Here is a 17,096-nt window from a genome sequence, read left to right as displayed (position 1 = left end):
ACGATCGCTCCAAATCCATATGGATGAACACGTCATTCATCGATTTCATTGCGAGGTATTTGACCTCTATATGATACGTTTTGTAAACATTGCATTCTTTTGAAAAGGCACACCATAAATGAATATTTAAATCAAAGATTTTCGACATCTGATGATTTCTACATATAGACAATCACCGTAATATAATAGTTTACAATGATACTTCCATTGACAATGCAGTCAAAATAAGATACTTGGTGATGATTTGGTGAATGCAACGTTTCCTTGAAAAATATGTCATGTAAGACTCCAGGCACATAGCTTGTCTAACATATAAGCAAACAGCGAAAGACTTCTAGGAACCTGAGAATAAACATGCTAACAAGTGTCAACACAAAGGTTGGTGAGTTCATAGTTTTAGAGTTTCGCATAATTTGTATATAAAAGTGGATCACAAGATTTCAGTTGTTTCATCCAGAAACGTTTATCAAAATATTCTACGAAATTGAGCACCCTGGTAACTAAACTTAACGTATATATAATTTGTACCCTTTGTATAATCATCTTAATAATACACGCAAACCAACGTGTACGCTTCTCAAATAGCATACGTCCGTTAAAAGGCTAGTGCTCTAGCTCGGACGGGGATATCAAGCCCTATGGATCCATATACTACTACTCGCGCCCACCAGTTCTTATAACTGGCAGTTACTAGTTACCAAAGCTAAGGGATTTTCGATTCAAACTCAGTGTAGAATTTAGTATGTACTTGTATCCACTGAGTTTAAAATAAAGTGCATGTATTCTCAGCCCAAAAATATATTGCAAAAGCAATTAAAAAGGGATCAATGAAACTCACCTTAGCAGCATATAAAGTCGTTCACCAAAATGTGACTGAAACTCGGATTACCAAATAACCGTAGATCTCAACCTAGAGAACATATGTTGGTCAATAAATGTCTATCAAGCTAGGTCAGGTCATAGTGTATCATAATCCTAATGCTCGAGATTGACATACAAAAGTTATCCAAAGTCGTTTTAAAAAGTCAATTTTGACAATAGTTCAACAAAACGAGACATACCTTATATAAGGAGTCATTTACTCGGTTGGTAATATTTAAAAGTTCACTTTATCAATCTCGTAAACAAGTTGTTTAAATCTTAATTGCAGATTCAAAAGCAATTTCAATTAACGTCAATCATAATTCAGTTGATCATATCTTTTAATCCGTTCATCGAAACTATTCGGTGTCTAAATGAAAAGTTATTGATTTTTCGCCAGCTTTCCGAAAACATGTATATCATATACCTTTTACCAGTAATATATGTATTTAATTCATGATTCATTATAAACTGTTTAACGACGAAATTTAGCATACAAACATGTATAAATATATATACTCGAGCAGTAGACATGGATACACAATTAATGTATAAAAGAAAAAATATAAATGCTTACGTATCAATATTGTGATTCAATATTGCAGAAAAGTACGTAGACGCAACATAGATGATAACAGTAGGTTTGACTTGTAAATAATACCCATGAACATTACCCATAACCTCCATAGCTATAACCCATAATTTCCTTAACTTTATCCCGCTCAAAAACCCATTTTTGAAAGTGACACGCTCATAACCTCGTCGTAGTATTTTATGTATAATACTAATTAATAATAGTAATAATAATAAGATTAATAATAATATTAATCTTAATAATAATAATAATAATAATAATAATAATAATAATAATAATAATAATAATAATAATAATAATAATAATAATAATAATAATAATAATAATAATAATAAATAAAATAAATACGGAGTAATATATAATTTAGAGAAAGAAGTGTGAAAACTGAGCAATTTATAGAACCTTTTCTGAAAAAGTACCCCATGCGATCGCATGGGATTTGTGCTTCAAGGCCATGCGATCGCATGGCCCTCTGATCCAGCTCACAAACTTTTAACTTTTTTTTGTCGACATAATTTTATATAATATATATAATATATTTAATTTATATAATTAATTATATATTATATTAAATTCACATGCATAGTTGACTTGTAATTTTCGTTCCGATGACTCGTACGTTGTCACTCGACTTATGTCCCGGTTCCGGTTTCTTGAACGCATTTTCGTACGCTTAGAAAACTCGCAATTTACGTTTTGTGACTCGTACCTTTGTCAAAATATAGTCTTAAATTATCAATAAACTATATCATTTAAAGTGTATCTTAAACTTTCGAGTGTTTTGGTCATTTACTTCTATAAATCATTGTCTCGCTATTTGTTGATATATAATAATAAATCGTTTTATGACCAAGTTAATATATATTTTCAACATTCATAAACACGTTTTAAATATACGTCGCAATTTATTCATACAATTAATATTCCAACTTATCATATATATTCAAATAAATATTTAAACCAATAAGTTTAATATACGGTATTAAACAATTAAAATGTTGTTACGTTTTCAAGTTATAGTATATATATGTATCTATTTACATATAATGGTTTGCAAATCATTGAAAACAATCGAAGGGTAATTGAATAGTTCAAAATTTTGAGATTCAACTTCATAGACTTTGCTTATCGTGTCGGAAACGTTAAAGATTAAGTTTAAATTTGGTCAGAAATTTCCGGGTCATCACAGTACTTCCCCGTTAAAGAAATTTCGTCCCGAAATTTGAGTGAGGTCATCATGGCTAACAATAAAAATGTTTTCATGACGAATATGTGTTGATAAATAGAATTTTTATCACCGTTGAATAATATGGATAAAACAATCCAATTACTCGAAGTGTATGAGAGAAGTTATCGTAATAGAGTGAAATGAAAGAATAGATATTCGTCTTAACTTTTGACGTAGTTACGATTGATTTCCGGAATTTAAGGAATAGAAAATCTTCATAATCTAAATAAAATTTGATTCTTCGGAATTTGCGGAAATTAGGATTTTCTTTGATTAAATGTGTATCTGCCTCGATTGCTATGTCTGATATTTCGCTATAAATTGACCTCTTCCGTTTCATTTATTTTCAACACTCCTATAATCTTCTTTCTTATTTCATACATCCCAATAGATTGTGAAAATGCTTAATCCAGTTCTGATTCTTGATATTTTCCTGGCTATCGTATCCTTCATTCTTCTTTTTCATCTGCCACCAGAGGAAGTTATTTTCTTCTACTATTACCTTGGGGTTATAGTGTTTTTCATTCTCCCGTGTCTTTATATTGCTATACGCATTGATATACACAGTTTGTAATTTTGAGGTTGTTATCGGGCTTTATATTCTCCATTATATTTCGGAGCTTCATGCTTTCGTTTTCTCTTTCTGACCTTAAGTCAAGCGGATAATGGTCCAGAATTCGTAGGTATGAAGTTTCAGATGAACATAACTAATGTTCTAAGAAAGAAATGGTAATAGCACAATCTGACTTGTCAAATTACCAGAATACCTCAAAAAAACCGAACCATTAAGAAAATATTTTCTTGATATTTTTAGAGATTATATAGAATGAAAGAGTTATGTAACATGGTTCATGATGAGGGTATGATCTGTGAACCTTTATCACGTTCCATTAGAAACTCAGCATGACTTACTGTAATATAATCACGTTGATCAAGTGTCATTATATTATACTAACTCATGCTTCAATTCCTAACATTACTTCAAAACATTTATATTTTAAACTTGAAAGATTCAGAATTTAGAAACTAAAATAGTTTCTTTTATGGTGTAACACAGATATCGTAAGGAGAAAATTGATTTCTGATAAGAATGATTATGGAATTATCTCCAGAAATATGGAGGATATTTATAATGAAAGATACGATGATATCTTAGAATTTCTAATATTAGAGGATGATGAAGAATATTGTCCGCATGGGTTTAGATTCGGAAGCAAGGTATTCGTTAATGGCTTCAGCAGATACTGAATCATTTAGATTCTTTGAAGACAGGTTTCGTCCTTGGGATTTATCCACAGCCTCTTTCATACTTTGCTCAATCCGTTTTTCAGTTCCAAACTTTCTCTTTTTCTGAGCTTTGCCAGCACACTATCCTTTATCATCAAACTTTTTACTGTTAAGGTTGTTTACAGTTTTTGCTGCTTCATCGGAATTTTTCAAGATTTCGAGAACTAGTTCGTAGTTTAAGGTGTTTTTCAGAAACTTCACATTCGGAGTAAATAAGTCTAGGAGATAGACATTATATGTTTATATATAACTGTTGGCGTAGAATTGCTGCGAAATTCGAAATACTGATTGCTAATTCCCGGTAGTTGGTATGGCAATTATCGTTAGAAGATGTAGATGAGTACATGATAGGGTTTCAATGAGTATAAGGATTTTTCGGAAGGTCAAGGATCAATGAAGTTGTTGGTAAATTTACTGCTAATGTGGTGGGACATGAAAGGTTCCCTTGTAACAAGAACGTATATGTCAAGGTTACAATAAAGTTAATCTGAAAAGTCGAAGTTGACTGGTTGGAAGTGTGATGAAAATTGATAGCTTGAAAAGAATTTCAAAATTATTTTCGGTATTAACAACATTAAAGGATCTTGCACAGTTTTGAAGTCAAAGTATAGCTTTGAAAGATGTAGAGATCTAATAATGATGTCAGCGATTCAGAGTTATGACTTGGATTCTGATCCGTCAATATCAGAATATGTAATTGAATTTATATGAAAACGATTGTATATCGTTATGAGCATTGTTAATAATTTTTGAATCAAAGTTGAAGAATGTACAGTGTAACATATTAATTGTGAACTTATATATTTCCCGAGTATTACCTACCCGTTAAAGATTTCCCAATTAATACTTTGTACAAAAGAACTTTTATTACCGTCCTTATGAAAATATATGCATGTATATTTTCTTCAGATGTAATACAGAGTTAATGAGTTAATATCATATTAAGCTCATTTGATTTTCGGCTTGACTTAGAAATGATTAATCTCTAAAACATTAAAGATTACATAATCTTTGCGGAGTATTTCGCTAATGTAATCGATACTTCATTATTTATTCTTATTTCTCGGTGAAGGATGTTTATGCTTGTGGAATCTTTATGAACCTTACAAGGCACAGATGATGTTTTCTGGAAAGTTTCGAGTACATCGAAAATGAAAATGTAAAATCAATTATGTAATTGAATAATACACTTGGTTTATTATGAAATGGAATTCATTAAGTTAAAACAGAGATTGTAGTTAACGAAGGTTAAGTTTTTAACGAAGGATGTACATCATAGCATATTAATAATATGAATTTAACCGAGTAATATTTACCCTTTTTCAATTCATACAGAATTGCTTAGTACGAAAAGATTTACGATGGTTTTAAAATATATATAAATAAGATATACATATAAATTCTTTAGAGGAAATGAGTTATTACTTCATAACTCATTGATACAATATACTCGTTGTTGATTCGTAATGATGTCCAGGGTGCTTTCTTGAACTGACGAAGCTCGTGATGTTAGAGGCGATGTTGACAGCACTGACTGTGCTGGTGAGGTTAAGGGTACTATTGATGCTATTTGTTAAACAAGTCTATCTTGTACCTTACGTACCATTCTTGTCAGGGTTTCTACTCTTCCTTCTATCATTTCTATTCATTAGATTTACGGTTAGAACTGGGATAAATAATCTCTAAGATTTTAGAGATTACCTAATCGTCGTAGAATATTTCTCCGATGAAGTTATGAATCAATACTTCATCATTTATTGTTATTAGTACCCCTTGGTATCTATGGTGAGTATGATATTAATATCCGAGGTACATATTGTGATGTTGATGTGTGTGATGGGGATGTTGTTATTGGTGGTGGTAATAATACTGTTGGTGTTGATGATGGTGGTACTGGTTATGCTGCTGGTGCTGCTGCTGGTGTTTGAAATCCTTGCACCATATTCTCCAAAGCCACTACCCGAGCGCGAAGCTCGTTGACTTCTTCTATTATACTAGGATGATTGGTGGTTCGGACAAGCGGATGAATAAGATTTAGAATATTAGATATTACGTAGTCGTTGCGAGCTGTTCTGGAAATGAGGGTGAAAATGGTGTTACGAACGGGTTCGCCGGTAAGTGCTTCAGGTTCTTCACCAAGAGGTGAATGTGGTGGATGGAAGGGATCACCTTCTTCTTGTCTCCAATGATTAAGTAGATTACGAACCCATCTCCAATTCATCCAGAATAGATGATGGCTAATTGGTTGATCCATTCCGGTTACACTGTCTTTGGAATTCAGGTGAATATCCATATCGGAATAGCTGTCAGAGTTTAAGGAATTTGAACTAGATACGGGATCCATCTTGTATAATTAGGGAGATGATTTTTGATATGAATTAGATTATAGAATTTAGTTTAGTATTCTTCAATACATAATTTACATATGTATATATAATACCAAATTCCATAAATCACGGAGAAATTTTCGGAAGATGTCAGGAAAAGTTTACAGTAACAGATACGCTAAGATATGAATTTTGTCTATACACTATTCATGCAATCAATGCAGTAAAACGTGTCTAGACTAGGAATGATAAGCATGTAATTTCCGACAAGAAATGATAAGCAAAACTTTTGACATGCACACACGGTCGAAGTCCAGACTTACTAATGCATCCTAACAACTATCAGTTAGACACACTCATGCAAGACCTGGTTCGCTAGGACCAACGCTCTGATACCAACTGTGACGATCGCTCCAAATCCATATGGATGAACACGTCATTCATCGATTTCATTGCGAGGTATTTGACCTCTATATGATACATTTTGTAAACATTGCATTCTTTTGAAAAGGCACACCATAAATGAATATTTAAATCAAAGATTTTCGACATCTGATGATTTCTACATATAGACAATCACCGTAATATAATAGTTTACAATGATACTTCCATTGACAATGCAGTCAAAATAAGATACTTGGTGATGATTTGGTGAATGCAACGTTTCCTTGAAAAATATGTCATGTAAGACTCCAGGCACATAGCTTGTCTAACATATAAGCAAACAGCGGAAGACTTCTAGGAACCTGAGAATAAACATGCTAACAAGTGTCAACACAAAGGTTGGTGAGTTCATAGTTTTAGTGTTTCGCATAATTTGTATATAAAAGTGGATCACAAGATTTCGGTTGTTTCATCCAGAAACGTTTATCAAAATATTCTACGAAATTGAGCACCCTGGTAACTAAACTTAACGTATATATAATTTGTACCCTTTGTATAATCATCTTAATAATACACGCAAACCAACGTGTACGCTTCTCAAATAGCATACGTCCGTTAAAAGGCTAGTGCTCTAGCTCGGACGGGGATATCAAGCCCTATGGATCCATATACTACTACTCGCGCCCACCAGTTCTTATAACTGGCAGTTACTAGTTACCAAAGCTAAGGGATTTTCGGTTCAAACTCAGTGTAGAATTTAGTATGTACTTGTATCCACTGAGTTTAAAATAAAGTGCATGTATTCTCAGCCCAAAAATATATTGCAAAAGCAATTAAAAAGGGATCAATGAAACTCACCTTAGCAGCATATAAAGTCGTTCACCAAAATGTGACTGAAACTCGGATTACCAAATAACCGTAGATCTCAACCTAGAAAACATATGTTGGTCAATAAATGTCTATCAAGCTAGGTCAGGTCATAGTGTATCATAATCCTAATGCTCGAGATTGACATACAAAAGTTATCCAAAGTCGTTTTAAAAAGTCAATTTTGACAATAGTTCAACAAAACGAGACATACTTTATATAAGGAGTCATTTACTCGGTTGGTAATATTTAAAAGTTCACTTTATCAATCTCGTAAACAAGTTGTTTAAATCTTAATTGCAGATTCAAAAGCAATTTCAATTAACGTCAATCATAATTCAGTTGATCATATCTTTTAATCCGTTCATCGAAACTATTCGGTGTCTAAATGAAAAGTTATTGATTTTTCGCCAGCTTTCCGAAAACATGTATATCATATACCTTTTACCAGTAATATATGTATTTAATTCATGATTCATTATAAACTGTTTAACGACGAAATTTAGCATACAAACATGTATAAATATATATACTCGAGCACTAGACATGGATACACAATTAATGTATAAAAGATAAAATATAAATGCTTACATATCAATATTGTGATTCAATATTGCAGAAAAGTACGTAGACGCAACATAGATGATAACAGTAGGTTTGACTTGTAAATAATACCCATGAACATTACCCATAACCTCCATAGCTATAACCCATAATTTCCTTAACTTTATCCCGCTCAAAAACCCATTTTTGAAAGTGACACGCTCATAACCTCGTCGTAGTATTTTATGTATAATACTAATTAATAATATTAATAATAATAAGATTAATAATAACATTAATCTTAATAATAATAATAATAATAATAATAATAAATAAAATAAATACGGAGTAATATATAATTTAGAGAAAGAAGTGTGAAAACTGAGCAATTTATAGAACCTTTTCTGAAAAAGTACCCCATACGATCGCATGGGATTTGTGCTTCAAGGCCATGCGATCGCATGGCCCTCTGATCCAGCTCACAAACTTTTAACTTTTTGTTTGTCGACATAATTTTATATAATATATATAATATATTTAATTTATATAATTAATTATATATTATATTAAATTCACATGCATAGTTGACTTGTAATTTTCGTTCCGATGACTCGTACGTTGTCACTCGACTTATGTCCCGGTTCCGGTTTCTTGAACGCATTTTCGTACGCTTAGAAAACTCGCAATTTACGTTTTGTGACTCGTACCTTTGTCAAAATATAGTCTTAAATTATCAATAAACTATATCATTTAAAGTGTATCTTAAACTTTCGAGTGTTTTGGTCATTTACTTCTATAAATCATTGTCTCGCTATTTGTTGATATATAATAATAAATCGTTTTATGACCAAGTTAATATATATTTTCAACATTCATAAACACGTTTTAAATATACGTCGCAATTTATTCATACAATTAATATTCTAACTTATCATATATATTCAAATAAATATTTAAACCAATAAGTTTAATGTACGGTATTAAACAATTAAAATATTGTTACGTTTTCAAGTTATAGTATATATATGTATCTATTTACATATAATGGTTTGCAAATCATTGAAAACAATCGAAGGGTAATTGAATAGTTCAAAATTTTGAGATTCAACTTCATAGACTTTGCTTATCGTGTCGGAAACGTTAAAGATTAAGTTTAAATTTGGTCAGAAATTTTCGGGTCATCACATCTTGATAACTTTTAATTCATAATTTGATTCGTTATTAAATTTCAAAAACTATAAACGCAGTGATGTTAGAAGTCATTTACTAAAACTATCTGTAAAATTTCAGAATTCAATTCCTTGAATTGAATTCTAATTTTGGAGTCAAACGTTAATTCTAAAAAGTCAAACTTTGGTGTTCATCATGAAATTCGCTTGGGTTTTAATGTTTCTATTAAAATTGACGATTGCTAAAGTTTCTAAGATAGATTTCTAAACTATTTCATGTTATAACCTTGTCTTAAAACAAACTAAAAATCGAGTTTGGATTTGAAGTTCAAAACTGTAGGTTTATACAGTCTGTACAGCGAGTATTTTTTTTTTCCTTTTATTTTGAGTTCAATTAATGATTCAAACAAGTTCTATGAATGATTTAAAGCATATCTCGTGTTTAAATCATAAGCCAAAAGTGTCTAATTTTTAAAATCACAAATTGAGTTCTTCATCCTCATCGTGAAGCTGCTGTGGTATTTTTTTTTATTCAATTCTCCACAACAGGTCGTTTCTGTTTTCCTTGTAATCCTTAAACCCCAAAACAAGATTTAGTTGTGGTGTTAATCATCCCTGGTCGACTGGAATGTTGAAGAAGATGAAGAAGAGACTAAGACATGTTAGCACGGTTTATATAAATTTTGAGTTTAGATAACAACACATAAATTGATACGGAGAAATGGTAATGGGTGTTTGCGTATAAGCAGGGAGTCTCGAGTTCGATTCCTGCTGATGACAACTTTTTTTTTTAAAAACCCTTTATGAGGTATTTCTAATTCTCTAAAATTATTATTATTATTATTGTTATCATTATTACTTTCATAATTTATTATTATTGTCATTTACCAACTATTATTATTATTACTACATTATTAATGTTATTATTATTGATAATATTATCATTTTCATTATTGTTATAATTATTATTATTATTATTATTATTATTAATTATTATTATTATTTACTATCATTATGTTAATTGTTATTATTAACTATAGAATTATTGTTATTATTATTTGTATTATAACTAATATTATTGTTATTATTAATGTTAATGTTATTGCTATTGTTATTATTATTTGTATTATAATCATTATTATTATTATTACTAATACGTGTACTAAATATCATTTACTATTATTATTATGATTACGGTTACATTTATGATTATTATTATTAGTATTATTATTAAGTAGTATGAATATTAGTTATTATTATTATTATTATTATTATTATTATTATTATTATTATTATTATTATTATTATTATTATTATTATTATTATTATTATTATTATTATTATTATTATTATTATTATTATTATTATTATTAGTATTAGTAAATCATTAATACCAAAAACTCCCTTTTTAAACAGATAAATATTTTGTACATAAGATATACTCATTACGTATACTATAATTATATTAAAACTTCACATAGCTATATTTATCAAACATATTAATATTATTTATATAAATACTTACAAATAACAAACTATTGATTTTAAAAATAACATTAAACAAGTATGGATATATTAATATAACTATATAAATAATAACCATATTAAATATAAACACAAATTAAATATATAATATATAAATTAAGATATAATAAATTGTTCGATTACGATTATACGTTTTAATATATATACAAATGATATAGGTTCGTGAATCCGAGGCCAACCCTGCATTGTTCAGTTGTTTAATGTCGTCATATGTATTTTTACTACAAAATACATTAAGTGAGTTTCATTTGCCCCTTTTGCTCTTTACATTTTTGGGACTGAGAATACATGCAAATGCTTTAGTAACTGTTTTACAATATTTATATGCGTGAGTTCATTTGATTCCCTTTTACTCTTTACATTTTGGGCTGAGAATACATGCAAATGTTTTAATAACTATTTTACAATATTTATATGTGTGAGTTTCATTTGCCTTTTTACCCTTTATATTTTTAGGCTGAGAATACATGCGCAATTTTTTATAATTGTTTTACGAAATAGACACAAGTAAATAAAACTACATTCTATGGCTGGATTATTAAACCGAATATGCCCCTTTTTAGTCTGGTAATCTAAGAATTAGGGAACAGACACCCTAATTGACGCGAACTCTAAAGATAGATCTATCGGGCCCAACAAGCCCCATCCAAAGTACCGGATGCTTTAGTACTTCGAAATTTATATCATGTCCGAAGGAGGATCCCGGAATGATGGGGATATTCTTATATACATATTGTGAATGTCGGTTACCAGGTGTTCAATCCATACGAATGATATTTTGTCTCTATGCATGGGACGTATGTTTATGGGAAATGGAAATATGAAATCTTGTGGTCTATTAAAATATTAAAATGATTGTTATGATAAACTAATGAACTCACCAACCTTTTGGTTGACACTTGAAAGCATGTTTATTCTCAGGTATGAAAGAAGTCTTCCGCTGTGCAATTGCTCATTTAAAATATATTACTTGGAGTCATTCATGACATATTTCAAAAGACGTTGCATTCGAGTCGTCGAGTTCATCAAGATTATTATTTAGTCAATTATAGTTGAATATATTATGAAATGATTTGCATGTCGTCAATTTTCGATATAGAGCAAGTTTGTCTTTTAAAAACGAATGCAATGTTTGTAAAATGTATCATATAGAGGTCAAGTACCTCGCGATGTAACCAACTATTGTGAATCGTTTGTAATCGATATGGACTTTGTCTGGATGGATTAGGACGGGTCTTGACAGTTGGTATCAGAGCGGTGGTCTTAGCGAACCAGGTCTTGCATTAGTGTGTCTAACTGATAGTCATTAGGATGCACTAGTGAGTCTGGACTTCGACCGTGTCTGCATGTTAAAAGTTTTGCTTATCATTTCGTGTAGAAAATTATCCGCTTATCATTCTTAGAGAATCACTTGCTTATCATCCTTAGTCTAGACACATCTTATTGCATTGATTGCATGATTAATGTATAGACAAAATTCATATCTTAGCATATCTGCTAATTCAAATCATAGCGTATCTGTTATTGTAAACTTTGCCTGACATTTTCTGTAGATTCCTCCGTAACTTATGGGATTTTGGTATTATATATGCATATGTAAATTATGTATTGCAGGGTACTAATCTATATTCTATAATCTATTTCTTATCAAAAATCCTTCATCTGATCGTACGAGATGAATCCTGCAACCAGTTCGAGTCAATTAGATTCCAATAGCTATTCCGATAGTTATTCCGACAGCTATTCCGACATAGATGTTCACCTAAGCTCCGAAAACAGCGTCATCAGCATGAATCAACCAATCAGCCATTATCAATTCATCTGATGGGTTCGTAGTCGAATTAATTAATGGAAACGCACAGAAGGTAATCCATTTCATCAACCGAATTCACCTCTTGACAATGAACCTGAAGCGTTTACCGACGAACCTGTTCAAAACACCATTTTCAGTCTCATTTCCAGGGTAACTCGACAAGATTATATTCTATCCACAAATATGAACCTTATTCATTCGCTCGTTCTGACCGACAATCATCCTGGAGTAATAAGTCAACGAACTTCGCGCTCGAATAATCAATTCGGAGAATATGGTGCAAAATGTACCAGCTTCAGCAAAATCATCGGCACCAACAGTACCATCAATAACAGTACCAGTACCATCAACAATCCATGCTTCAATATCATCATCTGTACTTTGAGTATGATCTTCGTTCTACGTATCGTTCTACCTCATTTATCTTCGTTCGACATGGCGAATATGTAATCTCTAAAGTTTTAGAGATTATTTATTCTAGTTCCAACCGAAAAGCAAATGAGTTTAATATCATATTAACTCATTAAATCCATGAATACATCTGAAGAAAATATATATGTATATATGTTTTCATAAAGATTGTAATTAAAAATTCTCTTGTACAAACTGTTAATGGTGAAAATATTTTAACGGGTAGGTAATACCCGAGGAATATTTAAATTTCACATTAATAAGTTACATGGTAAGTTCTTCGAATCTGTTTCAACAGTCATATACTATCCTACTTACATCCACCGATATACAAATCCGTTCACCACAGAATAACCATATTCATCCAAATTTCATATTTGGATTTTGATTTATCAGAATCCAACAAGTGGCATAATGAAGAAAACATTTGACAAAATAAAATTTGTTAGAAACAAACAAATTAACTATGAGAAATTTTGTTAAGAATCCACGCTAACAAAATCCTAGCTAACTGTTCCTAGCTAACTGATTACATTTTATTTATCGCAATTTATTTTATCACAATTTACATTCTCGCAATTTTATTTATCGTCATTTAATTTTTGTTATTTACTTTACGCACTTTATTTATCGTCATTTAATTTCTGTTATTTATTTTTACGCACTTTAAATATCGGGACACGTATACAAGGTTTTGAAATATCATATCGACCCATCTATATATATTATTTGGAATAACCATAGAAACTCTATATGCAGTAATGCGGGAGTTAGCTATACAGGGTTGAGGTTGATTCTATAATAATATATAAACTTTGAGTTGTGATCGAGTCTGAGACGTATACGGGTCATGACACGTATTAATTAATTCGAATATTATATATTAAACTGTATATGAATTATTGGACTGTCAATGTGGACTATCAACTGTGGACTACCAACTTTGGACAATTAAAATAAATTAAAATATTGACTATAACATATGAAACTAAACAATTCTTCAAGTTGCCACTTGATTTCATTCTAAACTTCATTAGTATCTTGTCGATTACATTATGTGTTCAAACCTTTCATGATTCTTGAAAATACCTCAATCGAGAGGATGAACCAACCGTACTTCATCTACGGAATAAAAGATATATGCATATAGATATGCACCTAAAAAACACTCGGAACTTGAGTGAACGTTTAACACGTATCTGTGCTAGGTTCTTTGGCATTGTTATTACCCAAAATAACTTGGTAATTCCTTTCCAAGTAGCAAATTTTGTCACAGCTCCAGCAAGTCAACTTCGAATTTTCATTCAAAGTAGCCTTACTATAATCCTGATATATACAATTACCCTTTTGATACCGAAGGATTCTTTTATATTCCACCACATTACCAGCAAATGTACCAGCAACCTTGTCGCTCCTTAGTTTAAATCCCTCCGACAAATCACTATATTTATCTATTGAAGTCTCGTCATGTACTTATCCGCATCTTGTAACGAGAACTGCCATAACAATTACCAGGAATCAGCAAACAGTACTTTGAAAACTCACATCATATCTACATCAACAGTTATATGTATAACATTTATCTCTTATAATAATGATCTTCCATTCTGAAATTCTGAAAAGCACCCAGTCTGCGAACTAATACTCTGAATTTTGAAAAGTTGAATGAAGCAACAAAAACTGTAAACGACCTTAATCATCGGAAGTTTGATGATAAAGAATAGAATGTTGGAAAAGCTCAGAAAAGTTGAAACTGGAAAACGGATTGAGCTAACCACGAAGGAGACCAAGGACAAATACAAGGACCATACCCTATATTCAAAGAATCCAGGTAATTATGGATCTGTTAAAATCTTTAGAGAATATCTTGCTCCGAAGTCATGTTAAAATCTTGCGGAAAATTTTTCCTTATCAACCATCGAACTTAGAAATTCCAAAATATCATCATCAATATCTTCGATATTTCTGAGGATATTTTCATAAATATTCTCGTCCGAAATTATATACCTCTTCGTGCTTCCTGTGTATCATTATAATGGAAACATTCAATAGAAAATTTAGTACCGAAAAGCAGATTATGCGAAACTATGAAGAAAGCCGTGGACAAATCACAAAGAATAAGTTTGACTTCAAAGAATCCAAATGATTAAATGTCTGCTAAGGTCTTTAGTGAATATCTTGCTCATTACTCTAAACCCTTGCAAACAATAGTTTCTATCATCCTCTGATCTTAGATATTCCGAGATATTATCGTATCTTTCATTATAATTATCCTCCATATTTCTGAAGATATTTTTATAACTATTCTTATCTGAAATCAATAATCTCTTCGTGCTATCAGTGTTACATCATATAGAAACTGTTAGTTTCTATATTCTGTAAACTTTCGAGCTTAAAATATGAATGTTTTTGAAGTAGTGTTGGGAACTGATGCATGAATTAGTATAATATAATGACACTTGATCAACGTGATTATATTACAGTAAGTCATGCTGAGTTCTATTGGAACATGATGATTCACAGTAGATCATACCATCATCATGTGCCATGTTACATAACTCTTTCATTCTATTTAACCTCTGAACATATCAAGAAAATATATTCTCGATAGTTCCATCCTCAGGGATTCTAGTAATTTGATAAATCAAATCGTGCTAATACATTTCTCCCTGCTTAGAACATTATAATCATTCGAAACCCTATGTCTTACGAATGCTGGACCATTACTCGCTATACTAGAGGTCGAGAAGAGAATAAAAAGACAAAGAGCTTCAAAATATAAGAGAAAATACAAAGCCCAATAACAACACGGAGGTTACAGACCGTGGATATTAATACGAATAGCAATATAAAGACACGGTATAATTAAGAATAGCATCACCCCAAGGTAATGGTAGAAGTAAACAGATTTTTCTGATGGGAGATTGAAAAGAAGGATGACAGAAATAATAATTAGAAAAATAGCAGGAATTAGAACTGGATTAAGCATTTTCACAATCTTTGGATGTATGAACTAAGAAAGAAAGTATAGGAATGGTGAAAATAATAGAACGAAAAAAGTTTAATTTATAAAGGGAATATCAGACAGAGAAATCGAGGCAAATCACCGTATTTAATTATGAAGATCTTAATTTCCTTATTCGTCGAAGAATCAAATCTTTCGGATTTCGAAGATTTTCTTTAAATCCCTTGAATTCAGGAATTCAACCAAGACAATGTCAAAAGCTAAGACGCACCCTATTTTCTAAATTCAACCCTGATTCTGTCAAAAGTTAAGATGAATCTTTACTTTCCTATTTCACTCTTTGGTGATAGCTTCATTCGTACTCTTCGAATAATCGAATTATTTTTTTTTGATGATAAAACTCAAGTTATCAACTCATATTCGTCATGAAAACATTTTTATTGTTAGCCATGACCAACTCACTCAAATTTTGGGACGAAATTTCTTTAACGGGTAGGTACTGTGATGACCCGGGAATTTCTGACCAAATTTTAAACTTAATCTTTATATGACTTCGACACGATAAGCAAAGTCTGTAATGTTGAATCTCAAAATTTTAAAAACTATTTACATGAATACAGTTCACCTTTGACCATTCCCGACGATTCACGAACTATTATGTGTAAATATATGTAAAAATAAATGTAAGCACATATATAATAATAATTGGAGATAATGGAATATAATATAAACATTAAAGTTAAATATGAAAAATAAGATATAAGATAATTAAACTAAATCTATATCTATATATACGACTTTTATACATAATTGATATTATATGTATATTGTAATAAATATAAAATATATGAATATTAACAAATCAAATATGATATAAGTATTACATAATTAATAATATATAATACAAATTAGAATATAGTTGTTACTTTAATAAATATTAATATTAATACTAATATATAAGTATTAGTAATATCATTTGGCACATTTAAATTGTTATTGTTATCATTGTTAATATCAGTATTATTATTATTAATTATTATTATCATTACTAATATTATTATAAGTAATATTGTTAGTACTAGTAAAAATTATTAAATTATT

This window comes from Rutidosis leptorrhynchoides, chromosome 10 (assembly GCF_046630445.1).
Source record: "Rutidosis leptorrhynchoides isolate AG116_Rl617_1_P2 chromosome 10, CSIRO_AGI_Rlap_v1, whole genome shotgun sequence".
In the NCBI taxonomy this organism is placed as follows: Eukaryota; Viridiplantae; Streptophyta; class Magnoliopsida; order Asterales; family Asteraceae; genus Rutidosis; species Rutidosis leptorrhynchoides.
This window is presented reverse-complemented; position numbering follows the sequence as displayed.